Source organism: Cnephaeus nilssonii (assembly GCF_951640355.1).
Source record: "Cnephaeus nilssonii genome assembly, chromosome: X".
Taxonomy (NCBI): Eukaryota; Metazoa; Chordata; class Mammalia; order Chiroptera; family Vespertilionidae; genus Cnephaeus; species Cnephaeus nilssonii.
Genome location: NC_137071.1, coordinates 71,839,045 through 71,851,148, shown reverse-complemented (window position 1 = coordinate 71,851,148; position 12,104 = coordinate 71,839,045). Strand labels below are relative to the sequence as shown.

The window sequence follows — 12,104 nt, the reverse complement described above, 5'->3', positions numbered from 1 at the left end:
GACAGGTAGATAATTCAGGCTAAGGAGATATTCCAGTTAGGGCCTGAGTTATCTAGATCAGCACTCTTCAAGAATCTCTGTGATGATGGACATGTTCCATATCTACACTGTTCAATATGATAGCCAATAGCTACATGTGTCTAATGAGCACAAAACATGTGGCTAGTATGACTGAATACATTAAATTTTAATTTTGCTTAATTCAAATTTAAATGTAAATAGCCATATGTGACTAGTGGCTACCATGTTGGAGAACATAGATATATATATTTTTTGCACATAGAATAATGCCAACCAATAAGGGCATATTGTGGTTAAGATGGGGGGAGGATGAGGTGGAGGTGTAGTGCGGCGGGGGGGGGGGTGTAGAAATGTGGATTCAGCTTTTCTAGGGATGAATCCTGGACTCCATCACTCATTAGCTGTGGGGATTTGGAGAAGTTATTCAGCCTCTATGAACTTCAGTTTCCCCATTTAGAAACTAAGGGCAATAATAATGTTTCTTCTTTTTAGGGTTGTTCTGAAAATTTAATGATATATTGTAAGAGAAACCCATAGCACAATGCCTGGCACAGTGCAAATACTCAAAACACAGTGGCTGTTATTACTTGATCAATTCCAAAACTTCAGTTAATTTTGGGTTATATAGACAGTTTTAATGTCAACAGAGGTGTTTCAATGTGTTGTACCTAAAAAAAGTGAATGGAAAATTATATAATGATTAGGCATATTAGAAAATAATTCAACTTTTTTTCTCTTCATGACATATTATGCCAAGGTAGAAAATTTGAAAGTCACTTCTTTTCATGGCAGTATAGGATGTTTTGACGAGAAACAGTTGAAATCCAAGGGATTTTAAGACCGATGAGAGGAGGAGAAATTTTAATAGAGCCTGGTGAGAGGGGTTCGGGAAATTTTTAAAAAATCATTAAAAGTACTAATTCTTTTGGAATGCTCTACCAAAAACTTAGTTGCTTCCTTTATTTGTCTAGCAATAGCTGCTAGGCTCGTGAAATAGTCATTTCCTTACCAGACCCTAGTTTTCCTCCAATATCCCCTTTTTTTCTGTAGTAACAGAATTCTAAATTTATATCTGACCTTATGATCACCCAACAGAAAGACTGTATTTCCCAGGAAACTCCTTGTGGCCAGGAGACTAAGTCATGATAAATGGGATATAAGTAGAAGTAGAGCATGTAAATTCTGGAAAATTCATAAAAGGAGGAGTTTTTCCTTCTCTTTTCTCCTTCTGCTTAAAATACAGACACTACAGCTGGAAGAAGCCCTCTTTGACCATGAGGTATCCTTCAGAATGGAGACTATACATGAGAAATCTGCAAGATCAAAGATCTCTAGACCATACCAGCCCTGCTTTGTACCACTGCACTTGAATACATTAGACAAACAACTATCTTGTTTAAGCCACTCTTATTTAAGATTTCTGTCACTTGCAGCCAAAGCTAACTCTAACTCACCACATGTGTTCCAGCTTAGACTGTATAAACATTTCTTTCCAGTGAATAAGAGTTCCAAGGCAGACTCACTTTAGATTTGCGTTTCTTATAGTGAAGGACACACTAACAGAGGGTACTGAAATGAGAATTTAATGTACTTTGAAACTCATCCTATACAGGATTCAGGGGACCAGTCTAAAATCAATTAGGCTGCTAAAGGAAACACAAAGAGAAAATATCAATTAAATGTAAAACTATGAACGTCATGGAAAATGTAGAACCATCTTTGAGCATCTATATTTTGACAACAATAGAAATGGGAACATAAAGCTACATTTTTTAGTGTATATAAGTCCTGCTTCCAAAAACTTTTTCTACCCTTAAATGAGATATTTAAATTCATCATGCTGCACCTATGGACAGAAACATAGGATATTTTTCTGCCACTTGATTCTAGTTGACCTTTGATGAAGGCATCATCTGTAGATAATCTATTTTGGGGCAAATAATGTAAGTTCTTATTGTTAGATTGAGGAAGCAATGCAGCCAAAGGTATCCTAACAACTTTATCTTATTAGAATGAAAATGATTCCTTATAGCTATTCCTTGGATGACCAATCAGTATTGCATTTTATGGGGGGAGGGGAAGGTCATTAATCAGAACCATTATTTGGACAACTCAGTGGTTTTAGAATTCAACAACTATTTGGTTAATTATTTTTTTAAGAACTAGGAACTGGTACATTTTGGGGGCAAAGCACTCACACTGGTCTAAAAATATCAATAGTTTCCCCAAATTAATACTAGATTTGTTATTCAGAGTGCATGGAGTACTTATTTTTTAAGAGCTATGTATGAGTATTGACATTTCAACTATATAGACATAACTTTATTTACTGTAGTAAAAGCATATTAATGTTGATTTATTTAAACACTTCACTGAAGTGGCAGTTCAGTTTAATCAAATACCAACCTAATTGGGTTATGTTTGATTTAAAAGTTTCAAAACACTACTATGAGATTTGTTAAAGGCTGAATTTAGAAAAGTTATAATCATTAAAAATTTACATTATGTGCTGAGGCTATACTGAGTTTAGTGGCAAATTTCCAAGCAGCAGACCCTTTAAAAGACTAATTATCTGTGACTATGTAATTCCCTCAGCGCTGAGCCAGCCTTGCCATTGACTTGCAAATATCAAGTTAGAACACTGCCCAGAGCACAGACAAGAAATAAGTGCCTAAATGTAGGAGAAGGGGGAAGAAAGAGTATTGCTATATGCTTTCTTTTTAGTTTCCCAACTGCACATCCTACAATTGTTATAATGCCAGCTAAAATCATGTTTTGGAAGGTATGTCAGCATATTAAAAAATGTATTCCTCACAATTCTTTTCCAAATGTACCATATATTCCAAACACAAGATGCCTCACATCTTTATGAAACTTGAAAAAAAGAAACGTGAGAAATAAGGGTGATCGACATAATTGGACTTTTCAGAATTCGCTTGGACAATTTTGCATCCTTATAGGCAAGGTCATGCATGGTAAGGTTTTATTGATGGGAGACGGCAGAAAGAAGTTTACAGTGTGAAAGAGGATTTTGGGATGAAATGAAAAAGGAGAAATGTTTGTTTTCATCAAGAGTAATACAAATCCCCTGTGATTTAGACATTATTCTCTAATTTTCAGTCAAGATGACAGAAGCATTTAAGTCTCTAAACCTGTCATGACTGATAACATGGTTATACTGAACTTGAAATGTGTCATGCAACCAAGGAACTACATTTCTAGTTTTAATTAATTTCTATTAATCTAGATTTAAATTGATAAGTGTTGCTAGTAGTTAGTGTATTGGACAGTGCAGATTTAGCAGCTTGATCAAATTCCATTTTGTTTTTTTGGTTTTTGTGTGTTTTTTTAAAAGATATTTTATTGATTTTTCACAGAGAGGAAGGGAGGGGGATAGAGAGCTAGAAACATCGATGAGAGAGAAACATCGACCAGCTGCCTCCTGCACACCCCCTACCAGTGATGTGCCCGCAACCAATGTACATGCCCTTGACCGGAATCAAACCTGGGACCTTTCAGTCTGCAGACCGACGCTCTATCCACTGAGCCAAACCGGTTTCGGCTCCATTTTGTTTTGTTTTATTTTCAAGACTACTTCATAGGTGGTGATGCAAACATGGGTAATCCTAAACCTGTACTGGCCAATATAGTAGCCATTAGACACACATGAAATTAGCATATGAGGCCTAGCCAGTTTTGCTTAGTGGTTAGAGCATTGGCCCAGGAATAAAGGGTCATGAGTTCGATTCCCAGTTAAGGACATGTACCTTGGTTGCAGTTTGGATCCCTGACCCTGGTCTGGGCATGTGCAGTAGGCAACCAGCTATGTTTCTCTTACATTGATGTTTCTCTCACTATCTCTGTCTCTCTAAAAATCAATGGAAAAAAATATCTTTGAGTAAGGATTAAAATAATTTAGCACATGAAATGGGCATAATCCAAATTAAGATACACTGTAAGTACAAAATACACACTGGGTTTCTAAGTATTACTATGTAAAGAAAGAATGTACTATTTCACAGACCTACAACGAACTTTCCAAAAATTCATCTGAAATAAAAAAGACCTTAATAGCTGCAGCAATCGTGAGAAAGAAGAAAAAAGTAGGTGGGATCTCAATACCAGATATCAAACTTTATTACAAAGCCACTGTTCTTAAAACAGCCTGGTACTGAAACAAGAACAGACATATAGATCAATGGAATAGAAAAGAGAACCCAGAAATCAACCCAAACCACTATGCCCAATTAATATTTGACAAAGGAGGCATGAACATAAAATGGAGTTAAGACAGTCTCTTCAACAAATGGTGTTGGGAAAATTGGACAGCTACATGCAAAAAAATGAAACTAGACAACCAAACTACACCATACACAAAAATAAACTTAAAATGGATAAAGGACTTAAACATAAGATGGGAAACCATAAAAATACTAGAGGAATCCACAGGCAGCGAAATCTCAGACACATGCCAAAGCAATTTCTTCACTGATACTGCTCCTAGGGCAATGGAAATTAAAGAGAAAATAAACAAATGGGACTACATCAAAATAAAAAGCTTTTGCACAGCAAAAGAAACCATCAACAAAACAACAAGAAAGCCCACTGCATGGGAGAATATATTTGCCAATGTCATCACAGATAAGGGTTTAATCTCCAACATTTACAGGGAACTCATACAACTTAACAAAAGGAAGATAAACAATCCAATCAAAAAATGGGCAACGGACTTAAATAGATACTTTTCAAAGGAGGACAGAAGGAGGCCAAGAAACATATGAAAACATGCTCAGTCACTAACTATCTGAGAGTTCAAATCAAAATGACAATGCGGTATCATCTCACACCTGTCAGAATGGCTATAATCAACAAACGACAAGTATTGGCGAGGATGTGGAGAAAAAGGAACTCTTTTGCACTGCTGGTGGGAATGCATACTGGTGCAGCCACTGTGGAGAACAGTATAGAGTTTCCTCAAAAACTAAAAATGGAACTCCCATTTTAACCTGCGATCGCACTTCTAGGAATATACCCCAAGAAGCTAGAAACACTAATCAGAAAGGATATAAGCATAAGCACCCCTATGTTCATAGCAGCACAATTCACCATAGCTAAGATTTGGAAACAGCCGAAGTGCCCATCAGCAGATGAGTGGATTAAAAAACCGTGGTACATCTACACAATGGAATACTATGCTGTGGTAAAAAAGCAGGAATTCTTACCATTTGCAACAGCATGGATGGAACTGGAGAGCATTATGCTAAGTGAAATAAGCCAGTCAGAGAAAGATAAATACCACATGATCTAACTCATTTATCTAATATAATGAACAACATAAACTGATGAACAGGGATAGATCCAGAGACAGAGAAACGTTGATCAGACTGTCAAACCTCAGAGGGAAGGTAGGGGTTGTGGGGGTAAGGAGTAGAGATCAACCAAAGGATTTGTATGCATGCATATAAGCCTAACCAATGGACAAGAACACCAGGGGGGTGAGGGCATGAATGGTGGGGGTTGGGGGGTTAATGGAGGGATGAGGACACATATGTAATACCTTAAACAATAAAGAAATTTAAAAAAATGTACTATCTACACTAATAAAAGAGTAAGATGCAAATTGACTGTATATTCTCAACACCCACCAGCCAATCAGGAGTGAGTATGCAAATTAACCCAACAGGATTAATTAACCCAGCAGGCATTCTGCACCACCCCAGCTGCTCCAGGCCTCTAGGCAGTGTGGGTTGCAGGAAAGGCGGCTCCGGCCGGAGCGAAGGCGGTGCCGACAGCCAGGGGATGGAAGGCCCATTCTTGCATGAATCTTTGTGCATTGGGCCTCTAGTTACTCATAATATCTTATATGGATTACTTGGGAAAATTATGATATTTTTAATATATTATGCTAAACTAGAGGCCCGGTGCATGGATTCATGCACCAGTGGGGTCCTTTGGCTTGGCCTGTGGGGATTGGACCGAAACCAGCAGTCAACATCTCCTGAGGGGTCCCAGAATACACGATGGGCACTCTGCCAAGTTGCTGTTGTTGGGCAGCTCCAGCATTGAACATCTGCCCCCTGGTGGTCAGTGCACATCATAGTGCGTCAGTGGTTGGCCAGTCGCTTAGGCTTTCATGTATATACTAGTAGATTAAGTTTAATCTGAACTGTTTTTACATTTTTCAATTTGACTACTAAAATTTAAAATTGAATATGTAACTCGCATCATATTTCTATTGGACAGTGCTGCTTAAACAAACCATGACAATGATTTAGTTCATTAAGCATGAAAATATATTATCAGTGAAAAAACACTGAAGTAGTGCTGCAAAATTTTGCCATTCTTTGACTGATCAATCCATTGCTAAACAAACTCTTTCCTTACTATGTGCTTCATGACACATGCCAAGAAAACCTCATATCTTAAGGGAAACTAACTTGTCTCCTCATAGCTATGCTTTCTCTCTCTTCTACCTCAACTTTCACAACCAATACTTTTCTGGTGTGTCGTCTCCATTCCTTCTTCCTTATACTTAGCTTCTCATTTATGCATTAGCATTGGTCTCAGTGGAGGTTTGTGAAGTTATTTCTGAAACAGATCCTTCAGGCTGCTGAGTGATCATTCTTTTATTGGTTTTGCTATATACCTGCCATTTACTTTCCCCCCTCTTTTCCTCCAATCTATAGACTCTCAGGAAGAAAGTTTCTTTACTCAGATTAACCATGTTTTAGGCATGATTTGACACCACAAATTTTCTGATGTCATCCATTTTTTTCTTGGTGATAGAAATGACAATTGTTTTTCTGTTAGCATTCCCATTTTCCAACCTATTGTCTTTTTCCCCAAAATATGTTGATTGAATCAGAGACTACATGGCCTGCCCACAAATCCTAAAGTGCCCAATCTGAAAAGAATTAGGTAAGAGCTAGAACTTTTAAATAAGAAATGCTCTTTTTAGAATAGAAGGCAAGCAGTGAGGAGGCATTCACACTTAATTATTTCTAGAATCTTCCCTCTAGAGCACAGGAATCCTACATCATTAGCAGCTGGATTAAAAACCATAACACCCAAGCTAATGTTAAGATTATCAACCACAAGGAAATATTTCATGGAAGTAAATACCCCTTCTTGAGAAAAAAATAATGAATATATTGATTAATTAAAACAAAATAAAAGTTATGTTTTTACTGGGTAAAAAACACCATACCAATCTTATACACAGTAAAATGGTGTACCAAACATACATAGAAGGTTCACAATAATTTGAAGTCTGAAAGAATAAGGAAACCTGAATAAAATATAAATTACTAAAGCTATAATAGTTGATGTAATAAATGATGCCTATTAAATATGTATAATCTTCCAAACCCAAATTAAAATATTTAAATTAAGTTAGTTCTACCTTCAAAACAGAACTCTCTATATAAGGCGAGTATGCACCTTCCTACACATGGTGAGAAGTGAAAGGCACCAGAAACACCTCCCACCCCCTTCCTCCCCTGACTTCTATTATTCACCATTCCCTCCAACACACACACACACACACACACACACACACACACACACACACACACTTATACCTTCTTTGGATAATGTAGAATGAAGGAGCCTATTAAGGTAGAGCTATTACCTGGGAGGGAATTACATTAAAGAAATCTCAACCCTTGCCACTTGAATTAGGTTTTCAGTTCCAATTCCTTAGCAGAAAACTTAGTCCACACTAGATGGAATCTAGACAGCTATGTTTTATTAGTTATGGGGAAATGGTATAGGTCTAGATATGGGATGCTTCATCACATGGGGAAGGAACCAAACCAGGAATCTCTAGATATTTGGAAACGAAAGGAGAGGGCAGAATGAAGATGATGATCCTGTGAAAGGACTGGTCTGACAAGTGGGAGGGAGGGAGAAGGGTAAAGGAGATGAAAGAAATGTCCCAGAGACCAATAGCTTATGTTGGTCCTTTTACTAGGTTTAGCACCAATACAACATCTTAATGTTTATGAGGGTAAGTGAAGCACTGTGAAGAATGAACAATGAAAGGATGGTATGTCTAATTGAGAAGCAACTAGTAAGAATACAAGAAGAAATAACAGTGTGCTCAAAGCTACCAGTAAACAACACTTGAATGTCATTTTGATAGTCATCAACCTGTTATATTAAAATTTTAAACTGAGGTTCCTGTTGAGTCAAGTATAATTTATTGTTGGGATGCAGTGGATACAATGCAGGGAATGGACAAAGATAGGAATGACAAACAGAGAAGAATCAGCACTTCAATTCACCAAGAGGCAAGAGATGGTTTTAGTCAGGAATTTCAAAGTTACAACTAGGGATATCTGTAAGAATTGGGCTGTAGTTGTTAGTTAAACATTAATAACTAAGTAAAGAGAAGGACATAAAAGTTACAATCCAGGGACAAATTAAGATCAGGAAGCGAAGAGTACCAGAACATCTCCCATCCCACCCTGGGAAATGGGGTGAGAGTTAGTACTGTGACACAAAATAATTATCTCCTAGGTCAGACTAATACTATTTATTCATGGTAGCTTTCAATTCTTGGTTGCTTTAAGACATACTGACTCTACATCTATTTTTCAGAAGATGCACATATGAGAAGGTCATGCAATATCGAAAGTAAAAATAGCCATGTAGCCATGTATCTGTGGCAAGGTGTACATTCACCAAACCTAATTTTAACAACAATGTAACTTGAGTAACTTGATCACTTTAAATACTAGGGATTCTATGAGGGCTTATAAGTCTTAATGCACTTTCTTCCTAAGTGGTATCTAATTTAATGCAGGAATTTCTAAAGGTCTGATAATATTTTGATATAATAATAAATGGTATCTATTAAATATGTATTATCTTGGAATAAAAAAGTAGCAAAGTCTTTCATAATCACAGAATTTTTAAAGTAGAATGTGTCAAAGGCTATTTAGTCAAACTTAATATTCTATATAATAAAAGACTAATATGCTAAGTGTCTGGTCATCCGGTTATCCATTTAATCAATCACAGCATAATATGCTAATGATATACTAAGGCCACTCAACTGCTTACTATGACGTGCACTGACCACCAGGGGGCAGACACTCTGACCAGTAGGTTAGCTTGTTTTGGGGGTTCAGCTGATAGGGACTGAGTGAGATGGGTCAGACATGCCCTGGAGCCCTCCCACAGTCCCTCCCTGGCTGGCCAACCTCCTGTGTCCCTCCCTGGTCCCAATCATGCACTGGTGGGGTCCCTTGGCCTGGCCTGTGCCCTTTCATAACCTGGGACCCCTCAGGGGACGTCAGAGAGCCGGTTTTGGCCCTATCCCGTAGGCCAGGCCGAGGGACCCCACTGGTGCACGAATTCGTGCACCAGGCCTCTACTTTCTAAAGAAATTAATTGTTAATGTAAGTAAGTAATGTACATACTTTAAAAAGTCAAGTAGTACTGCTAGGCTCATAATAAAACTAGAGGCCCAGTGCAAAAAATTCATGCACGGGGGGGGGGGTTGTCCCTCAGCCCAGCCTGCACCCTCTCCAATATGGGACCTCTCGAGGTATGTCCGACTGCCCACTTAGGCCCGATCCCAACAGGCAGTTGGACATCCCTCTCACAATCCAGGACTGCTGGCTCCCAACCACTCGCCTGCCTAGCTGCCTGATTGCCCCTAACCACTTCTGCATGTCAGCCTGATCACCCCCTAACCACTCCCCTGCCAGCCTGATCAACGCTTAACTGCTCCCCTGCTGGCCCAATTGCCCCTAACTGCCCTCCCCTGCCAGCCTGGTCACCCCTAACTGCCTCCTCTGCTGGCATTGTTGCCCCTAACTGCCCTCCCTTGCCAGCCTGGTTGCCCCCAACTGCCCTTACCTGCAGGCCTTGTCACTCCTAACTCCCCTCCCCTGCTGGCCTGGTCCCCCCCAACTGCCCTCCCCTGCAGGCCTGGTCCCCCCCAACTGCCCGCCCCTGCTGGCCTAGTCCCCCCAACAACTACTCTCCCCTGCAGACCTGGGTCCCCCCCAACTGTCTTCCCCTGCAGGACTGGTCTCCACCAACTGCCCTCTCCTGCAGTCCCAGTTGCCCCTAACTGCTCTCCCCTGAAGGCCTGGTCCCCCCCAACTGCCCTCCCCTACTGGCCTGGTTCCCCCACAACTGCCCTCCCCTGCAGGCCTGGTCCCTCCCAACTGTCCTCCCGTGCTGGACTGGTTCCCCCCCAACTGCTCTCCCCTGCAGGCCTGGTCCTTCCCAACTGCCCTCCCCTGCTGGCCTAGTCCCCCCCACAACTGCTCTCCCCTGCAGGCCTGTTTTCCCCCAACTGCCCTCCCCTGCAGGCCTGATCCTCCTCCAATTGCCCTCCCCTGCTGGCCTGCCCCCCCCAAACGGCCCTCCCCTGAAGGCCTGGGTCCCCCCAACTGCCCTCTCCTACTGGCCTGGTTCCCCCCAACTGCCCGCCCCTGAAGGCCTGGTCCCCCACAACTGCCCTCCCGTGCTGGCCTGGTTCCACCCCCCCAACTGCTCTCCCCTGCAGGCCTGGTCCCCTCCAACTGCCCTCCCCTGCAGGCCTGGGTCCCCCCAACTGTCTTCCCCTGCAGGCCTGGTCTCCACCAACTGCCCTCCCCTGCAGGCCTGATCGCCCACAACTACCCTCCCTTGTAGGCCATCTTGTGGTGGCCATCTTGTGTCCACATGGGGGCAGCCATCTTGTGTGTTGGAGTGACAGTCAATTTGCATATTACTCTTTTATTAGATAGGATGAACAATCCCCTGCCTCATCCTCTCCAAAATCAAACCACATCCAACCCTCTGTTCTGTTTCTTCTGGTGCTTGCCTCCACATATTGAAATCATATACTTATACTGTGATTTTAACATTTTTAAAGTTTTTAAATAGTATCTGCTGTTTTTCTATTATAAGAATTCAGCTTTCCTTAATGCCCCTTCACCCAATGTATATATTATATTTGATTAAATCAGTTAAGTATTTAGATTATTATGACAATATCACATTATTTACAGCTGAACTACTGAATTTATTATGATTAGCTGTCCTTTTATTGAATGACTTTTGTATTTTTGGAGCTCATCAATTGGCTCATTTTTTTTCATTTGCTTAGCTTTCTATATACCAATAATTAACTTATCCCCAAATTATATAAAATAATTGAAAACCTCCTCTGAATACACACTCAAAGATGTCATTATGTTATCAGTTCTTGAAGCTATCCTTCTGAGAGCTTTCTGTCCTCCTGTGCCAATATACACTGTGGTAGGAAACTGGCTGCCACTTTCTTGGAGCTGAGTATGGAAATGCAATTGAAGTTTTTGCTGTCCAATATGCAGAATTTCTCATATTTACTCTCTTTTCAGTATAAGGCATCTTCCCTGTCCTTAGTTGGGCCTGCTATCCCTAAGTTCAGAACCTGAGAGTTTAAGCATCTCCAAAAGTAAACCTTCAGTTTTTAACCAGAATGGGAGTAGCAGAAGCAATTGTCTTGGAGGACAGGATAGGAAAGGGATCTGGGAGAGGTTGGTCTAACTAATTGCTTTAAAGACACTTCACCAGGATGTTTGTTTTCAGTCTCACCCAACTGCCCTGCCTGAAATAGTACTTATAATTTGTAGTTTTTGAAACTTTCTGGGCTTGTGTGGTAAGAATGGGATTGCTTCTTTCCTCCCCACCCCCCCCCCAAGCCATCAGTTGGACATCCCCCAAGGGCTCCTGGAGTGTGAGAGGGTGCAGGCTGGGCTGAGGGACCTCCCCACCCCCACAGAGTGCATGAATTTCATGCACTGGGCCTTTAGTTTAAAAATATGAGGCAATTAAGATCTGGATGTCAAGTCCACAATATCTGCAAATAACAGAACCAGGTCTAGAGAAAATCCAGATCTCTTAAGTCTTGGTTCAGTGCACATTCCCCTTATCCCACTGACTCCGTCAGATACAAAGACTGCCTATCTTCTCAATTGTTTTAACAGTCTAATAAGTATTTAGAGCTTTATATCAAGTATTATGTGTACAGGTTTAATGCATTTAGAGGCCTGTGTATTACATGTTGGCTTATTGTTCTAGTGGTTTATTTGGCTAAT

The 12,104-nt window shown here is 40.4% G+C and overlaps 1 protein-coding gene across 1 annotated transcript in view; it reads right to left on the bottom strand.

Moving 5' to 3' along the window:
* Positions 1–12,104, bottom strand: part of IL1RAPL2 (interleukin 1 receptor accessory protein like 2) — a gene marked incomplete at both ends in the record, with an annotated part of 1,477,463 nt that overhangs the window by 889,956 nt on the left and 575,403 nt on the right. The gene's annotated exons all lie outside the window — the stretch shown is intronic.